Source organism: Fukomys damarensis, unplaced genomic scaffold, assembly GCF_012274545.1.
Source record: "Fukomys damarensis isolate Sample0158 unplaced genomic scaffold, DMR_v1.0_HiC HiC_scaffold_25, whole genome shotgun sequence".
Taxonomy (NCBI): Eukaryota; Metazoa; Chordata; class Mammalia; order Rodentia; family Bathyergidae; genus Fukomys; species Fukomys damarensis.
The window spans coordinates 21,601,844-21,620,148 of NW_022900937.1; the positions used below are offsets into that span (position 1 = coordinate 21,601,844).

General features: G+C 40.4%; 1 protein-coding gene across 1 annotated transcript in view; it reads left to right on the forward strand.

Moving 5' to 3' along the window:
* LOC104864471 (thrombospondin type-1 domain-containing protein 4) overlaps positions 1-18,305 on the forward strand; it is a 181,380-nt gene that overhangs the window by 16,474 nt on the left and 146,601 nt on the right. The gene's annotated exons all lie outside the window — the stretch shown is intronic.

The following is an 18,305-nucleotide window of genomic DNA, read 5'->3' on the forward strand; positions in this document are numbered from 1 at the left end:
TTTTTTTTTTTTTTTTTTTTTTTTTTTTTTTTTTTTTTGCTGAAATTCAATAGTGAATTCAAGTACCCTTAAGGCATGGTTATTCTATAACAGCACATGATTTATATGTTGTGTGTGTTTTCTCTTTATAGGGATTTAATCAAATAAAAATGCAAACTAGTTTTGAAATAGTTATGAGTAAAAATATCTACTTGTTGAGTTTGTGGGAAGAGGTGGTATCCATGTATTTCTTGAATTCAGCATCAGCCAAGAGATTCCAACACCAATATTTACTGAACATCTACTTTGTGATTGGTTGTCAGACATTCTCATTTAATCTCCACCAGAGCCCTCTATGATAGGGTTTATTATTGAATTTTAGGGTTAGATAAAGAAGTAATTCTCCATGTATAGCTTATTAAATCGTGTGGCTAAGATTCCTTTTTATTCCTCAGCCATGCTGGGCAATACCATCCTCCCCCAAGTTTCCACAGTGTAGGTCTTGGCTGTTTTGCTCCATCCTTCCCCGTCCCGTCCTGTACCAGAGTTGTGTTGGTTATAATTTCCTTTGCCTCCAAAGGCCCTGTTACTTCCCCTCTTGAAGTATAAATGCCTCTCCTAGCCATGACCCTTCCTTGGCCATCCTGTTGAGAGGTGCATTGGCCACTCCAAGCACTGGCTTTCCTCTCTTCCTCTCTACTCTGGAGTCTTGAGCAAAACAGGCTGGGATTCTCTGAAAAGCACATCAGCCAAAAGCATTGCAAAATTTAAATGCACATAGGTGTGGCATATTTTATGCTGAGGAATCCTAGATCTGGCAGGGATGAAGACCAGTCCTCTGTTGGTAGAGATTCACAAGCTGCAGACCAAGTGAAGTTACTAGTTCACCTTCACACAGCAGTGTGGAAAGCTTGTTCTGTGAAGTGGATCCTGCACCTAGAGCGGTGCTGGGTGGGGTGGGATTGGTCCTGTGGAATTGTGCTCAGCTGGACAAGAGGCTCTTATGGGAGGCAGTGCCTGACCACTGTCACTGGGCTCCCTGAGGCATTCTGTGGTACCAGCACCACAGAGTCCTGCTCAATCTGGAGCAGGCCCACAACCAAAGATGCGAGTGCCAGTGGTTTCTCTAGCAAGTGGCTCTAGTGGGAGGGGGGGCAGCAGTGGGCGGGGGGGGTGGAAATCTCCCAGCACAGCTGTGTTATCAAGCCAGTGGCCACCAAGGGCCCCGAGGCTTAATGCTGCTGGGAACCATGGGTTCAATGTAGCACACATCTCAGATTTATCCAACAAGGGGGCCAGGACACTGTGCGTATGTCCCCAGCTCTTGTCGCAGGATCAGAGCAAGGTGACTCTGGAGTCTCACCTCTCCAGCACTTCCAGCTGCATCCCCATGAGAGAGAAGTCCCCAGCAGAGAGTCACAGATATCCCCAGCAACCCCCAGTAGGAGCAGTATGGAAGGAATGCAGAGGGCCTGGACAGTCCGGGACAGTAGCATTTTTGAGGATCCACAAGAGTAGGCTCCCTCGAAGGAAAGCCAGAACACTTGTGTTGTGTGCATTTGTGCCTGTGTGTGTGGGCACGCATGTTTGACTTACCCACAAACTCTGATTTTGATGGCCCATCACACTTGCCTCTTGGTTTTGGCAATTTGGAAGCTCAGAATCAGTTTATAGCTTCTGCCTAGCTGTTGAAAAGGCCTTATGGGAATGCAATCTTTGTACCAAACTTACACTTTGTATTTCTTATTTCCTTTCTTCTGCCTCATTTTCTTTGTGTATTTACCCTTGTCCTGCCATGTATGGCTTTGAAAGCCCCTTTAAAGCCTTTCATTGGCATAAGGTGAGTATGAATGAGTACAAAGACAAGTTACCCAGTGGAAAGAGAACCAAGCCGGGACTATTCCTAGCATCAGCCACCTTGCTGTCCTCTTCTCTGGCTTTACATGAAGATTTTGTAAAAATCGTGGATCCCTGCTCTCCATAATGCAGATCCTCACTGTGTGGGAAAGGCACAGAATACTTATGCATGCATCAAGTTTTTAGTGAGTCACCAGAGAACTGCAAATACAGTAAAATGCATATGGTCTTCAAAGAAGCCCCCAAAGCAAGATGCCCATCAGCCCCACAATGCTATGAAATAGGAGATTCCTGACTCAAATGGATGACATGATAAAAAAAAAATCCCTGAAGGACAAACTGGGTCCCCTTCTTCTTAGTTTCGCTGAATTGGGATTCAGGACCCTTTTGCTAACACAGAAAACAGAAGAATAAATGAGAGCAAGTTCTAGCAGAAGCAGTAGGCAGAACTTTTCATAGTCTCTCTTTAAGGCTACTATTTAAAATACTTCTTCCTGTGCTTAATTTTTATTGATTAAATTTTTTATTGTTGACTGTATCCTACATGGCAGATTTTCTTGTTTTGGTACTGGGGATTGAACTCGGGTCCTTGCTCTTGCGAAGCAGGCACCAGAACCACTGAGCTAAATCCCCAGCCCAGATTTTCTTTAATGAGAACATATTTTTTCCCATTTAGTTAATTGGTACATTTAAAGCAAACAATACAGTTACATTTATCATTGGAATCTTACACCTGTACATGATATATCTTGGTTCTTCTTTGTTCCCATATCCCTTCACCCCCTCCATCCTTCCCTATTTATAAAGACTTTGTTTCCATTTTTTCCTTTTTTCACATTTTTTCTTTGCCTTTATTTCCTTTCCTTTCCCCTTCCCACTTCCCCTTTAGCCATTTTCTACCTATTTCACACTCCCAATTATATCATTTGAACCTTATTTACACTTTTAGTTTTTCACACCAGAGAAACTATTAGGTATTTACTCAAGTGTGTCCTATTTGTTTCACTTAGGAGTATAGCCTCAAGTGTGCATCCATTTAACTATAAATGTCTCTAGTTTTTCCATTTATATGGCTGAGTAGTAATCCATTTCATAGAAAAACCTCATCTTCTTTATCCAGTCTCCAGTTGATGAGCATTTGGGTTGTTTTCAAGTTTTAGCTGTTACAAACTCTGCCGCTATAAACATGGGTGCACATATATCACTGTGGTATGAGTCTCTTAATTCTTTTGGAAAGATACACAGCAGAGTAACAGCTGGGTCAAATGGGACCTCTAATCCTAGTTCTTTGGGTATCACCATATTGATTTCCACAGTGGTTGCACCATTCTGCACTCCCACCAACAATGGAGAAGGGTTCCTTTCTCCCCGCAGCCCTGCCAGCATTTGTTATTACTTGATTTCTTGATAGCAGCCATTCTTTCTGGGGTAAGGTGCAATCTCAGTGTTGTTTTCATTTGCATCTCTTGAATGACCAGTGATGTGGAACATTTTTTTCATATATTTATTTGCTGCTTTTACTTCCTTGTCTTTCATTTCAGATTTCAGATGCCCATTTTTGAATTGGATCTTTGTATTTGGGGGGTCTGATTTTTTTAGTTCTTTATATATTCTAGATAGTAGTCCTTTGTCTGAGGAGTAGTTGGCAAAAATTTTTTCCTACATTGTAGGTTGTCTCTTAGCTCTGTTGGTGGTTTCTCTTGCACTGTAAAAATGTTTTAATACATAAGATCCCAGTTGTTGATTCTTTCTGCAAGTTCCCGTGCTGCTGAGGATTTGTTCATAAAGGCTTCTCCTATGCCAATATCTTCGAGAGTTCTACCTAATTTACTGTCCAATAAGTTTAGTGTTTCTGTTTTGATATTTAGATCTTTAATCCACTTGAATTTTAGTTTAGTGCATGGTGAAAGACAGGGATCTCATTTTAATCTTTGGCAAGTTGAAAGCCAGTTTTCTAACACCAGTTACTAAAGAGTCTATCTTTCCTCCAGTGAGGATGGTTAGCTCCTTTGTCCAAGATGAGTTAGCTGAATATGTCTGGTGTTGTTTCTGCATCTTCTGATCTATTCTATTGATCCTTGGGTCTGTTTCTTTGCCAATACCATGCTATTTGTATCACAGTGGCTTTGTAGTATAGTTTCAAGTTAGGAATTGGGATATACCTGCTGCCATATCTCTGTTGCCTAGAATGGTTTTGCTATTCTAGGACTCTTCTAGTTCCAAATGAATTTTGGGATTGTTTTCTCAAGTTCTGTGAAATACACTGTTGGGATTTCAATCAGGATTACATTGAATCTATATAGAAGTTTTGGAAGTATGGCCATTTTCACTATGTTGGTTCTTCCTACCTAGGAGCAAGGAATGTCTTTCCATCTTCTTATATCCTCTTCTATCTCTTTTTTTAAGAGTGCTGTAATTTTCAGTGTAGAGGTTTTTTATCTCCTTCGTTAGATTGATTCCTAGATATTTCACTTTTTTGGATGTTATTGTTAAAGGAATTGTTTCTCTAATTTCTCTCTCAGTGAGTCTGTTATTTGTGTACAAGAAGGCGATTGATTTTTGAGTGTTGACTTTGTATCCCACTACTCTACTGAAGCTGTCAATTAAGTCTAGAAGTCTTTTGGCAGAGTTTTTTGGATCTTCTACATAAAGTATCATTAGCAAATAGTGACACTTTAACTTCTTCCTCTCCTATCATTATTCCTTTTATTTCTTTCTCTTGTCTAATTTCTGTGGCTAATGTTTCTAGAACTATATTGAATGGGAGTGGTGATAGTGGACATCCTGTCTTGTTCCTGATTTTAGTGTGCAGATTTTCAGTTTTTGACCATGTAGTATAATATTGGTTATTGGTTTTTCATAGATAGCCTCTATCAGGTTGAGATAAAGACCATCTATTCCAATTTTCTGTAAGGTTTTTATCATGAATGATAAAATCAAATGCTTTTTCTGCATCTATTAAGATGATCATATGGTTTTTGTCCTTGACGCTGTTGATATAATGTATTACATTTATTGATTTACATATGCTGAACTGCCCTTGCATACCTGGGATAAATCTGACTTGGTCAGGGTATATGATCTTCTTGATGATCTTCTGTATTCTATTTGCCAGTATCTTACTGAGGATTTTTGCATCTGTTTATTAGGGAGATTGGGCTGTAGTTCTCTTTTTTGATTGGGTCTTTCCCTGGTTTTGGAATCAAAGTAATACTTGCTTCCAGGAATGAATTTGGAAGTATTGCTTCCCTTTCAATTTTATGGAAGAATTTCAAGAGTAGTGGCGATAGTTCTTCTCTAAATATCTCATAAAATTCAGCAGTGAAACCATCAGGTCCCGGGCTTTTCTTTGTTGGTAATGTTTTAATTACATTTTCAATTTCACTGAATGTAATTGGAGTGTTTAGACTTTTTATATCTTATTTGTTCAACTTTGGAAGTTCATATGTTGTCTAGGAATCTGTCCATTTCTTCTGTATTTTCCATTTTATTGGAGTACAGGTTTTCAAAGTAGGCATTGATGATCCTCTGGATTTCTGGTTAGTCTATCTTCACCTTGTCATTCCTAATTGCATGAATTTTTGAACCTTTTCTTTCTTTTTTTGATAAGGTTGGCTAAGGGTTTATCAATTTTATTTATTCTTTTGAAAAACCAACTCTGATTCATTGTTTCTTTTTCTTTTTGTTTTTTTGGTATCATTCTCTTAGTCTTCATTGCATTAATTTCTGTTCTGATCTTTTTTTACTTTAAATTTTTTTCTTTTTATTGAGTTTATTGGTACAATCTAGGTATACCATACAGTTACATTCATTACTGGGATCCTGTACCTTCACATGGCAGGTCTTGGTTCTCATTTTTTCCCTTGTCCCTGCCCTCCCTTCACCCCTCCTCCCCTCCCCATTTATAAACACTTTATTTCTGTTTTTTCATTTTCTCATATTTTTTTCTTTTCCCTTATTCCCTTTTCCCTACCCTTCCCACTTTCTATACACCTTTAGCCCTTTTGTTCCTATTTCACACTATTAATTATCCCATTAGGATCTTGTGTACTATTATAGCTTTTCACACCAGAGAAACTATTCGGTATTAACACATGTGTGACTTATTTATTTCACTTAAGAGTATATCCTCAATATCTATCCATTTTCCTATGTATGACTCTAATTTCTCATTCTTTAGGGCTGAGTAGTAGTCCATTTTATAGAAAAAACACATCTTCTTTATCCAGTTTCCAACAGATGGGCAAATGGGCTGTTTCCAAGTTTTAGCTATTACAAATTGCCGCTATAAACATTGGTGCACATACATCACTGTAGTATGATTCTTTTAATTGTTTTGGAAAGATTCCCAGGAGAGGGATGGCTGGGTCAAATGGAACCTCTAGTCCCAGCTCTTTGAGGTATCTCCATATTGATTTCCATAGTGGTTGCACTAGTCTGCACTCCCACCAACAATGGAGAAGGGTTCCTTTCTCCCCAGAACCCCACCAACATTTGTTATTGTGTGATTTCTTCATAAAAGCCATTCTTTGTGGGGTGAGGTGGAATCTCAGTGTTATTTTCATCTGCATCTCTCTAATGACCAGTGATGTGCAACTTTTTTCATGTATCTACTTGCTTCTTTTACTTCTTTGTCTGAGAAATGTCTGTTCACTTCAGATGCCCATTTTTGAATTGGGTCTTTATATTTGAGGAGGCTGATTGTTTTGAGTTCTTTATATATTCTAGATAATAGTCCTTTGTCTGAGGAGCAGCTGGTAAAATTTTTTTCCCACATTGTAGGTTGTCTCTTAGTTCTGTTGATGGTTTCTTTTGCAGGGCAGAAGCTTTTTAATAAGATGAGATCCCAGTTGTTGATTCTTTCTGCTAGTTCCCATGCTACTGAGGATTTTGTTCATAAAGTCTTTTCCTATGCCAATGTCTTCAAGAGTTCTGCCTAATTTATTTTCCAGCAAGTTCAGTGTTTCTGTTTTAATATTTAAATCTTTAATCCACTTTGATTTTAATTTAGTGCCTGGTGAAAGATAAGGGTCTAGTTTTAATCTTTGATCTCCTCTGATCTTTATAATTTCCTCCCTTGTATGAGCTTTCAGTTTGTCTTGCTCTTCTTTTTCTAGGAGTTTAAGGTAAAGCATTAGGTTATTTATCTGAGCTTGCTGTGTTTCCCTATTATGGGCACTTATTGCTATGAATTTCCCTCATAGAACTGCTTTCATCCCATAGATTCCTTTATGTTGTATTGGCATTATCATTTAATTGTAGAATCTGTCTAATTTCTTCTTTAATTTCCTCTGTGACCCAATGGTTGTTCAGCAGGGTGTTATTTAATTTCCAAGTGTTTGTATAGTTCTTGCATTTTCTTAGGCCATTGATCTCTAGTTTAATTGCACTATGGTCTGATAATATACCGGAGATAACTTCAGTTCCTTTGCATTTACTTAAGCATGTTCTATGAGCTAGCATGTGGTCTATTTTGGAGAATGACCCATGTGCAGCCAAAAAGAATGTATATTTTGATTTTGTGGTGTGGAACACTCTGTAGACATCTACTAAATCTGTTTGTTCTAAGACTTGGTTCAGTTCTGTTATTTTGTTGTTGATTTTTTTGTCTATATGATCTGTCTCTTTGTGTCAGTGGAGTATTGATGTCCCCCACTACAATTCTATTGGTATTTATTTTGTTTTGCATATCCATTAATATTTTTTTTGTATAGTTGGGCATTAGTATTCGGTGTATATATATTTATGTTTTTCATTTCTTCCTCTTGTATTGTTCCCTTTACAAAGATATAGTGGCCTTCTTTGTCTCTCTTAATTAGTTTTGGTTTGAAATCTATTCTGTCTACAATTAAGAGAGCTATCCCCACTGTTTTCCAGGCTCCTGTCACATGGAGAACAGTTTTCCATCCTTTTACTCTCAGTCTGTGAATTTCTTTATGGGTTAAGTGGGTTTCTTGTATATAGCATATTGTTAGATTTTGCTTCTTTATCCATTTGCCAGCTTGTTTCTTTTGATTGGTGAATTGAGGCCATTAACATTGATGGTTAACTGTTATGTATTGGCTTTTCATTGTCATGTTATTTTCCCATAGTTGGTTTTTTTAAATTATCATTTATTTTCCCCTCTCTCCCTTTAATTTCTTGCCTTGCCTATGTTTGCTCTGTTGGCCCATATGGAATTGTGGTCTTTCTTCTTTTTTTTTGTTTTGTTTTGTTTTTTGTACTGAGAATTGAACTTGGGACCTTGTGCTTGCCAGGCAGGCAGCAGAACCACTAAGCCAAATCCCCAGCCAGTGAGCACATATTTTAATACAGGGAGAAAAGGGAAAAATATTTCATCTCATCTGAATATTTTTATTATAACAGCCCCCAAGTGTCTTACTTTCTAAAAATACATGTTTTGCTAGAAACATCCAGGGCAAAGCATAGCCTGAGTCTCAGAAATCTGAAGTTCTGGTTGTTTTCTTCACTGGTCAGAAGCCCTCCAGAAATGAAGATCCTGCCCTCTGATATTCACAGATGTGGGCACAGATCCATGCTGTATTTTTCCTTGCTATTTGGTTTCATGTTTCAGGAAAATGTCAAGCCAAGTGTCAGAGTTAGAGGGAGGGGAAAAGCTAGGGAGGGGAGGGGAGGATTTAGGGAAGGAAGAAAGGAAAGGAAGGAAAAGAGGGAGGGGGGAAGGGAAGGAGGAAAGTTGATAGTTTGGGGAAAGAGGGAGAATCATTAAAAACCTAAACTCCACTCTTGTTTGTTTCTTTCTTTTCTCTAATAATCAACAATGTCAACTATTTCTCAAAGCTATTATTTCTAATACCTTCCTTCTAAAGAAAAAATGTGAAATAACCTTTTGAAGATTTAGTAAGGTAGTATAAAAGAAAACAATTTAGGGAGAAATGGAGCAACAGGGAAACTAATAGAAGTAAAAAAAAAATAATAACCCACATATAAGACTGATGTGGAGAATTCACGTCATTAGGTCCTACTGGGAATGGGTCAAAAATGTTATTCTGAACCTGCTTAGAAAAAGCAAAGAAGCACAGTCAACCTTTGGGACTGAACGAACAACAACAACAAACTTAATTCATTCGGGGGAGGGTAATGAGCAAGGTAGTCTGGGGAATGAAACGACATAAAAGGTAGTAGCACCTTTGCCTCAGGAAGTCAGGGCCACAATTTCTGGTGAGGACAAATGGCGATTCCTCCGAACATCAGGTGAACACATCTTCCACGCCAAGCACTAGCCTAGCAGTGCGGCCATGGCAGTAGAATACCACGCAACAAGTGCACCTCCTTGTGTTTTAAAAGTAGGTGTTATGCTTTACAGAAGGCTTTCCCGTGTGTGCTTATTTACCCCCAGTTCTTTTCTGTGAGGTAATAAGGTCACATTGCTAATCATTGGGAAAGAACTCAGAAGCTTTCAGATACACATTTTCCACTACTTCGTGATAAAGGTGGGGAGAACCCTGGCGATCGAAGTAGGAGCCTTTGGTTGCGAGGTCTGAAGGTGCCTGTCCCAAGGCCCACCAGCCGTGTAGGACCGGGCAAGTCCCTCCTCTGAGCTGTCATGGTGTTTTCTCCAAGAGGGAAATGAGGAAATCGATGACTTGTATGGGGAGATTCATGCCAGCTGTGGCAGCTTGTTGTCTCTGGTCTCTGTGGCTCCAGGCAGTTTCCCAGGCTACAGTGGGATGTTCCTAGTCATTTTCGCATTAGCAGTTGCTCTGTGGCAGGATTTAACCTTCGTCATTGTCCCCGCCTGCTGGGGACTTGTGGCTGCATCTCAGACTGAGCCAGGAGCCCCTGCAGCCCAGTGTCTCACGGGGCACTTCCACCGCATTGGCAGGACCTGTTCTGTTGGTACTTGGTAGATATAGCTTTTCCAGGAAAGTTCAAAGTGGAAAGAGCCTGCTTTGGAACTGGAGCTAGTGAAGAACTCACTTTACTGTTGTTATTTTTTGAGCCTCTTCTGAGCCCTGGGAACGCCACATCTTGGATTCCTAGCTGTGCCTCCACAGAAGGGCTTTCCTTGGGGGTAAAATGCTATGTGTTCGTTTCCTATGCCCAAATAAACAAACTCTGTCCGAGGCTTGAGGCTCCAGGTTGGTTTCTGGCATCCTTTTGCCTAAAAATTTCTGTACTGAATAAAACAGAAATGTTCAGCAAATCCCAAGAAATTCCTTATTTAATGGAAAAAAGCGATCCCCGGGTTTATATTTCAAAATGTGATTTCCATGTTCCCATCGTATTAAGACAAGGTTGCCTCACCAAATCATCCGATGTCTGGTATGTTTTGCAAAAAATGCCTGTGTTTAGCTCCTAGGATACATTTCGAGCAACTCTTGTGGACAGGATTCTCCTCTGAGCCCCACAGGAGGTAGAGTAGCCAGGTGAGATGAACCCACCAGATCCTTTCCTTGAAAAGGACGCAGAAGAATCTCTAGGGAGGCTCAGCTGTGGTCTGCAGACATGCTGGTCCTCCCTGCTGGCTGACCTTCTCATTTTTATTTTGCATTTTTTATTAGTCTGTGTTAGTAGTGTGTAATGATTGCATTCATCCTGGGGATTTGATATATGGCCATAATGCATCTTAATTCTACCTTCTTCCCCTCTCCTACTCCGTGCTTCCTCTTAGAAGAATGGATTTTTTTTTCCATTGGACTCACAGCTGCCAATCCTAACCTGTGCTCACTCCTAAAATTTTATTTGGTCTTTTATTATATAAGAAATTTACAGTCATTGTTGAAAGAAAGTGACAGACCCAGACAGACTACAGATAGAAACTAAGAAAAAGTATAATAAAGAAAAGAAAACACTACCACAATAAGCTTATTGCTTGTTTTAGATTTTCAAAAGTGTGTTTGTCTGTAGTCATTTGTCCTCAACCCTTGCCAACTATGTGAATTTCCAGTTGGAGGATAATATAATAACTATATTATATTGTAAGCAAATTTTCCATATCATTAAGCAGCTCTCAAAACCTTGACTGTTAATAGCTCTACAACACTGAGCTGTGTGGGCAGAGTAGTTATTTCAAGTATTTCCTGTGCACTGGACTTGGAGGTGATTTCTACCTTTCTCCTTCAGACCCAAGTTCAAGGTGGCAGCTGTTGCCTGGTAGCCACTCTTAGACTGTCCGGCGTATGTGTATGCCCAGAGCTGAGCTGGCTGTAGGGATTAAGAATTAAAGACATTGGTTTGCCCTGGGGAGAGGGGTGGGGAGTGTGGGCACTGGACTGTACTACACCTGCTAATGTGATGCTAAGCGTGGGTGCATAGCAGAGCTGGAGAAGTCATATACAGTGTAATCTTAGCATTATGTTTTCTCAGTTTGAAAGTTAGTGTTAAGTGGTGGGTAGAAAACCCCCCAAGAGAAAAGGATTCTGGTTACTTCTTGATGGACACATGATGCTGGGGAAGGAGACTGACTGGGTGGGACGGATGGGGCCTTTCCGGGAAGGGAAAACAGTACCAAGAAAGAAAGGGAGCCTGGCAGGGCTGGGTGCATGCCACGGCTGTGTTCTGAATTGAGTTTAAGAAGCATGCGAGGACCTGACAGGGGATGTACCTGGAGAGCTTTGCAGGGGACGTATCTTAAGAGGCCACCAATGCCCCATCGAGAGCGTAACTTCATTCCAGAGATTTGGCAGAGCTGCAAAGGGCTGCAGATCATAGCCTGAGCTCAGCAGGTGTGGGCTTCAGGAAGCTCACTGTGGTGTCTGCAGAGGGCAGGGAGTGATAGAATGGAGGGTTTCTGGGGACAGTTGGTAGGCGAGGACTCTGAGCTTCCTAGGTACAACAATTGTGGCTTTTGTTGACCGCTAAACCAGAGCTTTGCCCAGCACTTTCCTGACATATACCAGGTGCTCTGAAAGATGCTAAGAATCCAGGCTAGCAGTGCTGTGGTGGCAACATAAGCCTGGAAAGTAGAGAGCCTATCAGAAAGACTTTTAGGGAGGATGAGATATATTGATTTTCAAACTAAGGATCCAAGAAACTTTCTTCTTTTTTTTTTAGCCCAGAGCAAAAACTCAAATGTAGCTTTTGAGCAAGTGTTCAACTTCAGGAGGGAGCCAATGGAATGTTTCTAGACCCTTCAAGACTTTAATCCCTGCTTTGTGAATTGCATCCTTTGGTTCTGTTCAATGGCTCCCTTTTTTCCCTAAATGCCACCTGTAAAATAAGTTAAACACCATACTGTTTTAATGTAAAAATATTTCCTCAAATCCACTGAATAAATTAATTACTCTTTAGGGTAAAGGATAATCTAATTTCTCTCCCACAATGTGCTCCATTCACATGTACCCCATTGCTGGGAGAATAGGTTACGAATCAACACATTTTGAAGTATTACAGCCTATAATAAATGTCAGTCTGAGCGCTGATTGATTTCCTGCGGCCTCCCCAGTTGTGACTTCATTTAGTAACTTAATACTAATTGTGTCACTTTGATTACCTTTGATTTTACACTGAATCCTCGGCACCTACTGGAGTGCCTGGAACAAGCAAGGTGCCTAATAAATATCTTTTGAATGAAGAAGGACGTTTAATCCTTTAAAAGTGCTTCTCAGAGGAATTTTTAGAAAAGTCAGAGAGTACTACAGTTCAGATGGGCATAAAAAGGAAAAACCACACTGGGGATTTAGCTCAGTGTTTCCACCGCCTGCCTAGCAAGTGCAAGGTCCTGAGTTTGATCCCCCATACTGGAGAAAAAAGAAAAAAAATAGTATCCCAGTATCTCCATGCATAGTACGTGCTTGTTGACTATTTGCCAATTGGCCAAACCTGCTGTAGTAGTGTCTTAATTCAAGCCCAGGCCTTAGGCATGAATGCGTCCCTTTAAGTGCGTGCTCTGCATTTGTTGAGCACGTGAGGTGTGGCAGCACATTAGCATTCATGGTGTTCTCAACGTTAAACCTTGCAACAGCCCTGATAGATATTCTCATCATCCCCTGCTGCACATAAGCAAAGTGACGTATTTAGCCAAGGGCCTGTAACCAAAGGGAATGCGGGCTTTCTCACCTACATCTTCACAGTGCCGACCCTGTTTTCTGGGTCTCCTCTCATCAACTGAGTGAACAGTGGTGGCTGTGACGTGGAGGGTCAGAATGTCAAAGGGACCATGACACATGGGTTTAAATCCCTGGCCCCATGCATTTTGCTGTGTGACCCTGAACAGTCCCTATATCTCTCTGAGACTCTGGTGATAAGCTAGGTGAGGAGTGATAAACCGGGGGATACCAGAACAGATGCAGAGGAATGTCCAGACCCAGGAGTTGTGAAGGAGAAATCACCTGAACATGGTGGTTAATGCAATCTGAGGCTTGAACAAAGTCTTCAAAAGATAACCATTTGTCCTTGAGTCACCAGGTTGGCTGGAATAGTTCTGCTGAACTGAGTTGTGTGTTGCTGATCATGGCTAAGCCCACTCATGCCTCTGGGGTTGGCCAGGAGCTGACTAGTCTAAGATAGCCTCGGTCATAAACCTAGCAGTCATGGTTACCCACCAAGTTTTCAAAGGTAAATGGACCACACCTCTCTCACCTTCCACGAGGACACCCTGGGCTTATTCTCATGACATTTTTGAGTTCTTAGATCTTGACTAGCGGCATGCAAGACCTCAAAGGGTGTGGAAATAGAGACCATCTCTTTGTAGGAAAAGTTCCAAGGTCACATCGCCACAGTCAGGGACACAGAGAGACATACATGAGTGTGGCCAGTTTTATAACGTACCACAGTGATCCCCTGAAGTTGATGCAATCTAGATGATGTCTCCAGGTAGCCTAGGATGTCTTCTGACCAAGTTAAACTGGCAGAAGCTGCAGGCCTGGGCCAGAGCACTATAGTCCTGTGTCAAGTTTTCTTTACTGCTGGGGTTTGGAGATGTTAGATCCGCTCATACACAGGAAGGTCATAGGAAACGACTCATTTCCGTATCTTACCACCAGCTAGTAGTCAGGGTCATCGTTCATCTTATAGCACCGCAGGAGAGGTGACTCTTGTCTAGTACTGGGTACACCTAACTTCTCTAAAGGTAGCTTAGATCTTACAGTTTTTTTAATCTTGCGGATTTTTTAACCTTACGGATTTGTGAATCAAATTGTGAAACCAATGGATTTCAAGTTGTTTGCTAGAAAATCGAATATGTGACCACTAATCAGCAAATACAAAGATCTTGTGACATATTTTGGTACTGGATGGCTTCATATAATTGTTCCTTTTAACAGATATCCTGACTACTTGCTTTAATTTTTATTTTATTTTATGCATTACATATTTTGTGTTGCCTAAAATGCTTTCTGAATGCAGTAGCCACTAAAAACAAAATCACCAAATGAATAAATGAACAAGTAAATTGCCTTCGGACACCCAGAAATATAAAACAGGACATGCTGGTTTTTGTAGACTTGTCTTTAATAAGCTATATTGGAAGTCCTAAATTGAACCAAGTCATACCTGGAAAGGAGGATTCTAGATTTGAGAAAGCCTGCAGTTACCTTTATTACCACTAGATGCCGACCCTTCATTTGCATCTCTAAAGCAGGCCAAGCTGTGGACTCCAGAGGCACGTGTGGAAATGTGTGAGCGGCCCCTCTGGAGCGTGACGCATACATCTCTTTACACGGGGTGGGAGGCACGAAGGTTTGCGAAGTGTCAGGATGGTGTTACTGTGCTGGCTGGCGCCTGCCTGCAAAATACTTAGTGTCAGTTCAGGGCTTCCCATTTAGTACTTAGACACATCGCGTCTTGATCCTTTTACTTCCCTTTTGCTCTCCTCCCTCCTGTCTTCCCTTTAAAATTAAAAAAAAAAAAAAAAAAAAAAAGGTTCATACTTGACAATAAAAAGTTGACAAATCCATAGAAACTTCGAAGTTCTTTTTGGAAAATTTGGCCTATAAAACCCAAAATTCTATTAAATAAGAGCAGATACCAATATTGAGGTATTTCATACACAATCCTTCTCAGTATGTATGTATGTATGTACCCGTATGTACCTTAACAGAAAATATGACCTCCTATCATTTATAGTCTAGCTTCTGTTAAAAACCGTGTGTGTGTGTGTGTGTGTGTGTTTAAAATAGTCCAAGGGGTGTTGTCTTGCCTTCCCCTTAGTGGGAATTCTGACTCTACCCTTCCAGCAGTTGGGATCTTTAGAACTCATAGGCTCAAGACCGGTCCACACATCACCTCTAGTGGACTACATTCTGCTATGTGTGATTAGCTTTCATAAAGACCAAAAGATAAAATGACCAACTGAAAATCTACTTCTGCCTTTGTTTTACCTTAAAGCTGTCTTCAAGGATACTTTTTCTTACAATGCACAGTGTACCTTCAAATCCTATATACAAAAGTTTTAGGGCTCCTTCTAACGTCCTGTGTGGCTTTACCTTTCCTCCTCTTCGAGATAACAAGGTAACTCAACCTATTGCCTTTTTTGCCTGTGGCCTTCAATTCAGATTTTATACTTGGCAACAACAACTTTATGTAATCTTAAAATTATTGCTCCTTGTTTCCTGGCTTCTTCTTTTTACCAACCTAAGAATTTTATTTTACCAATGTCTTTTATTATACACCCCCCCACACACATACACACCTATTTTGGAGTGATATACAAATGCTTTTTTAAGTACAGAGGACTCTTTATATCATAAGTGGTATTTTTAGAAAGTACGGGATTTTGCTGTATAAACTATAAACGTCTTTTGAGCATATTCCATGATTTTTCTAACAAAAAATCCTTTATCTTAAATATTTCTCTTATTCAAAATTACTTCACCTTTGGGAAGAGGAGGGGTAAGGAAATAAGGGAAAAGAAAAAAATGTGAAAAAAGGAAAAAATGGAAACCAAGTCTTAGTAAATAGGGGAGAGTGAAGGGGGCGAAGGGAGGGCAGGGAAATGGGGAAAAAATAAGAACCAAAAGATATCATGTAAAGGTACAAGAGCTCAATGATAAATTTAACTATATTGTTTGCTTTAAATGTACCAATAAACTTAACAGGAAAAAAAATTATTTTGTCTTGTTTCTTGGACTAGAATGCAGTTGCTTTTGAGGGAGGCATGTGTTTAGTATACTGTTTTAAATCTCTCCATGCCATATATAAGCTGTGCTCAGTGAGTGCTTGTTGATTGACAATCCATTGGTCTGTGTGTTCTGGGGACTTGGAAGAGCTTTCATAGAGGGGGTGCAGGGAGGTGAATGGGGGACAAGATGCTCACCTCACTCATCTTTGGCTCCTCCAATTTTGGGCGTGAAGGCTAAGGTCTCTAACATTCTGGGACTTGGCAGTTGTAGAGGGGAAGAGAGGAGACTGTGGAAGGTGGTGAATGATAATTTCAGATTCATGGAGGTGGAAATAGATGTGATGTTATGGAGAAGCTTTCAGGAAAAAGGAATGCTTTATAAACTGTAAAGTACTATAAGATTATGCCTCTTTGATCTACACCCTGTAGCTTCACTAAACCTTTGGCTTGATGCCCCTAATCCATTTCTAAGGGTGCTGCCTCAGCATTTATAAAAACCAGCTCAGATCGATGACCTTGTGTGCAGCTGTGTGACTTCCAGGTGACCATCATCCGGACAGAGGGTCAGATGGCAACAACACCATGCTGAGTGCTGTCCTTCCAGGCAACTCAAGGTTTGCTAGTTTAGAGCAGGGATAAAGTTCATTATGATGCTAACTTGTTTATAAGTGGGATGCATTTGCATTCTGTTTGTTGTTTCTTTTGACTTTACTTTTTAAAATTAAATACCAGCCCAGTGTGGTGGAATAAGCTATAATCCTAGCACTAGAGAGGCTGAGACAGGAGGACTGCCATGAATTTCAGCCCAGCCTGGGCTACATAGCAAGACTCTGTCGCCAAAAAGTGAAACAAATTAAATATTGAATTATATAAAGTATCCAATTTGAGAATCAGATTATTCTTGGCATACTCTTAAGTATACAGGAGGCAGTAGCCTAAAGAGATTAGGTAAACAGCTCTTTGATCAACTAATAAAGAGAAAACATGGTTAAAGTATATTATGACACTAATGACATTACAGTATTAGATATTATTAGTAGGAAGTTTATTGAGACCATTTTAGTGATACATGTTATCATCTGGGGAACACTGGAATACATTAACTTTTTTTAATGAAGTCAGTGGTAATTATGTTTTCAGTTTAAGCATTATAAATTGGACATTAATTGAACTTAGGTGAGAGAGTATCATATAGTAGTACCTTGTTTTGTTCTCTCCATAAGATCCGGTTCACTTGCCGGGCATGGTGGCGCACGCCTGTAATCCCAGCACTCCGGAAGGCTGAGGCAGGAGGATTGCTGTGATTTCAAGACCAGCCTGGGCTACATAGTGAGTTCCAGGTCAGTCTTAACTACATAGTGAGACCCTGTCTCAAAAAACAAATAAACAAACAAACAAAAAGATCCGGTTCACAGTTATTCAGGTTCACTTGCTTGAGGCCCACTGACATTTGAACAAGCCCCGCCTAGGGTCAGCATGTCCTTCTGAAAGGAGACCCCAGCTTGTTCTGATGAGGATCTGCTGTAGGAAGTCCGGGGCATCTGATAACCAAAAAGAATGAGGGCCGGGGATTTAGCTCAGTGGTTCGGTGGCCTGCCTTGCAAGCGTAAGGACCCGAGTTCAATTCCCGGTACCAAAAAAAAAAAAAAAGAATGAGAATTACTTGTGGGTAAACAAGTCCCTGAAAGAGGGAAAGCACAACGTGAAAAATGATGATTCAATGATCTAACTCCCCTTCTCAACCTCAATTAGCCCACTTCAAAAGATTTGCTATTTTATGAAAGCAGCTTCCCTTGGCCTTAAAAAAGGCTGGCACTGTGCTCTGGAAAGCGATACCCCTTCCTTTGGAGTTACTCCTCCAGGGTTCAAGAGCTCCAATCAGGTCCTTCATCCCTCCGCACCTTCCGCTACATTTGGTTTCCCAGTCAGAATATTCTTGGTGTGGAAGTAAAGGTGACAGCAGTGAGAATCATCGTTTTACAGAAGGAGACATGCAGAACCTAGGTGGTTGCTAAGCCTCCCAACTCTTTCTGTTGATGTCCTGTTGGTCTATAAAACTTACTACAAACTTAGAGGCTTAAAACTACAGAAAAATTTTGGTGAGTGTTTTCATGCTCAGGATCAGACTGGTATTTGCAATGATGTCGTTCGTTGGCATTTACTGAGCAACAACAGTGTATAAGTCACATGTGACTCAGTGGAAATATAAAAAAGAACACAATAATATAACAATATCCTGTTCTCAAGGAATCTGTCCTTTCCTAGGCGAAAAAAATTTTTTAATCCAAGTGGTTTTTACAAAGCAGGTCATGTGAAGCATAGGTGTCTTGTTACACTGACACAGTTCTGAAGAGAGTAAGATTATTTCAGCAAAATGAATCAAGTGACGTGTGACCCCCAACCAGGCTTATGGAGGTATGATTGACAAATAGCTGCATATATATAT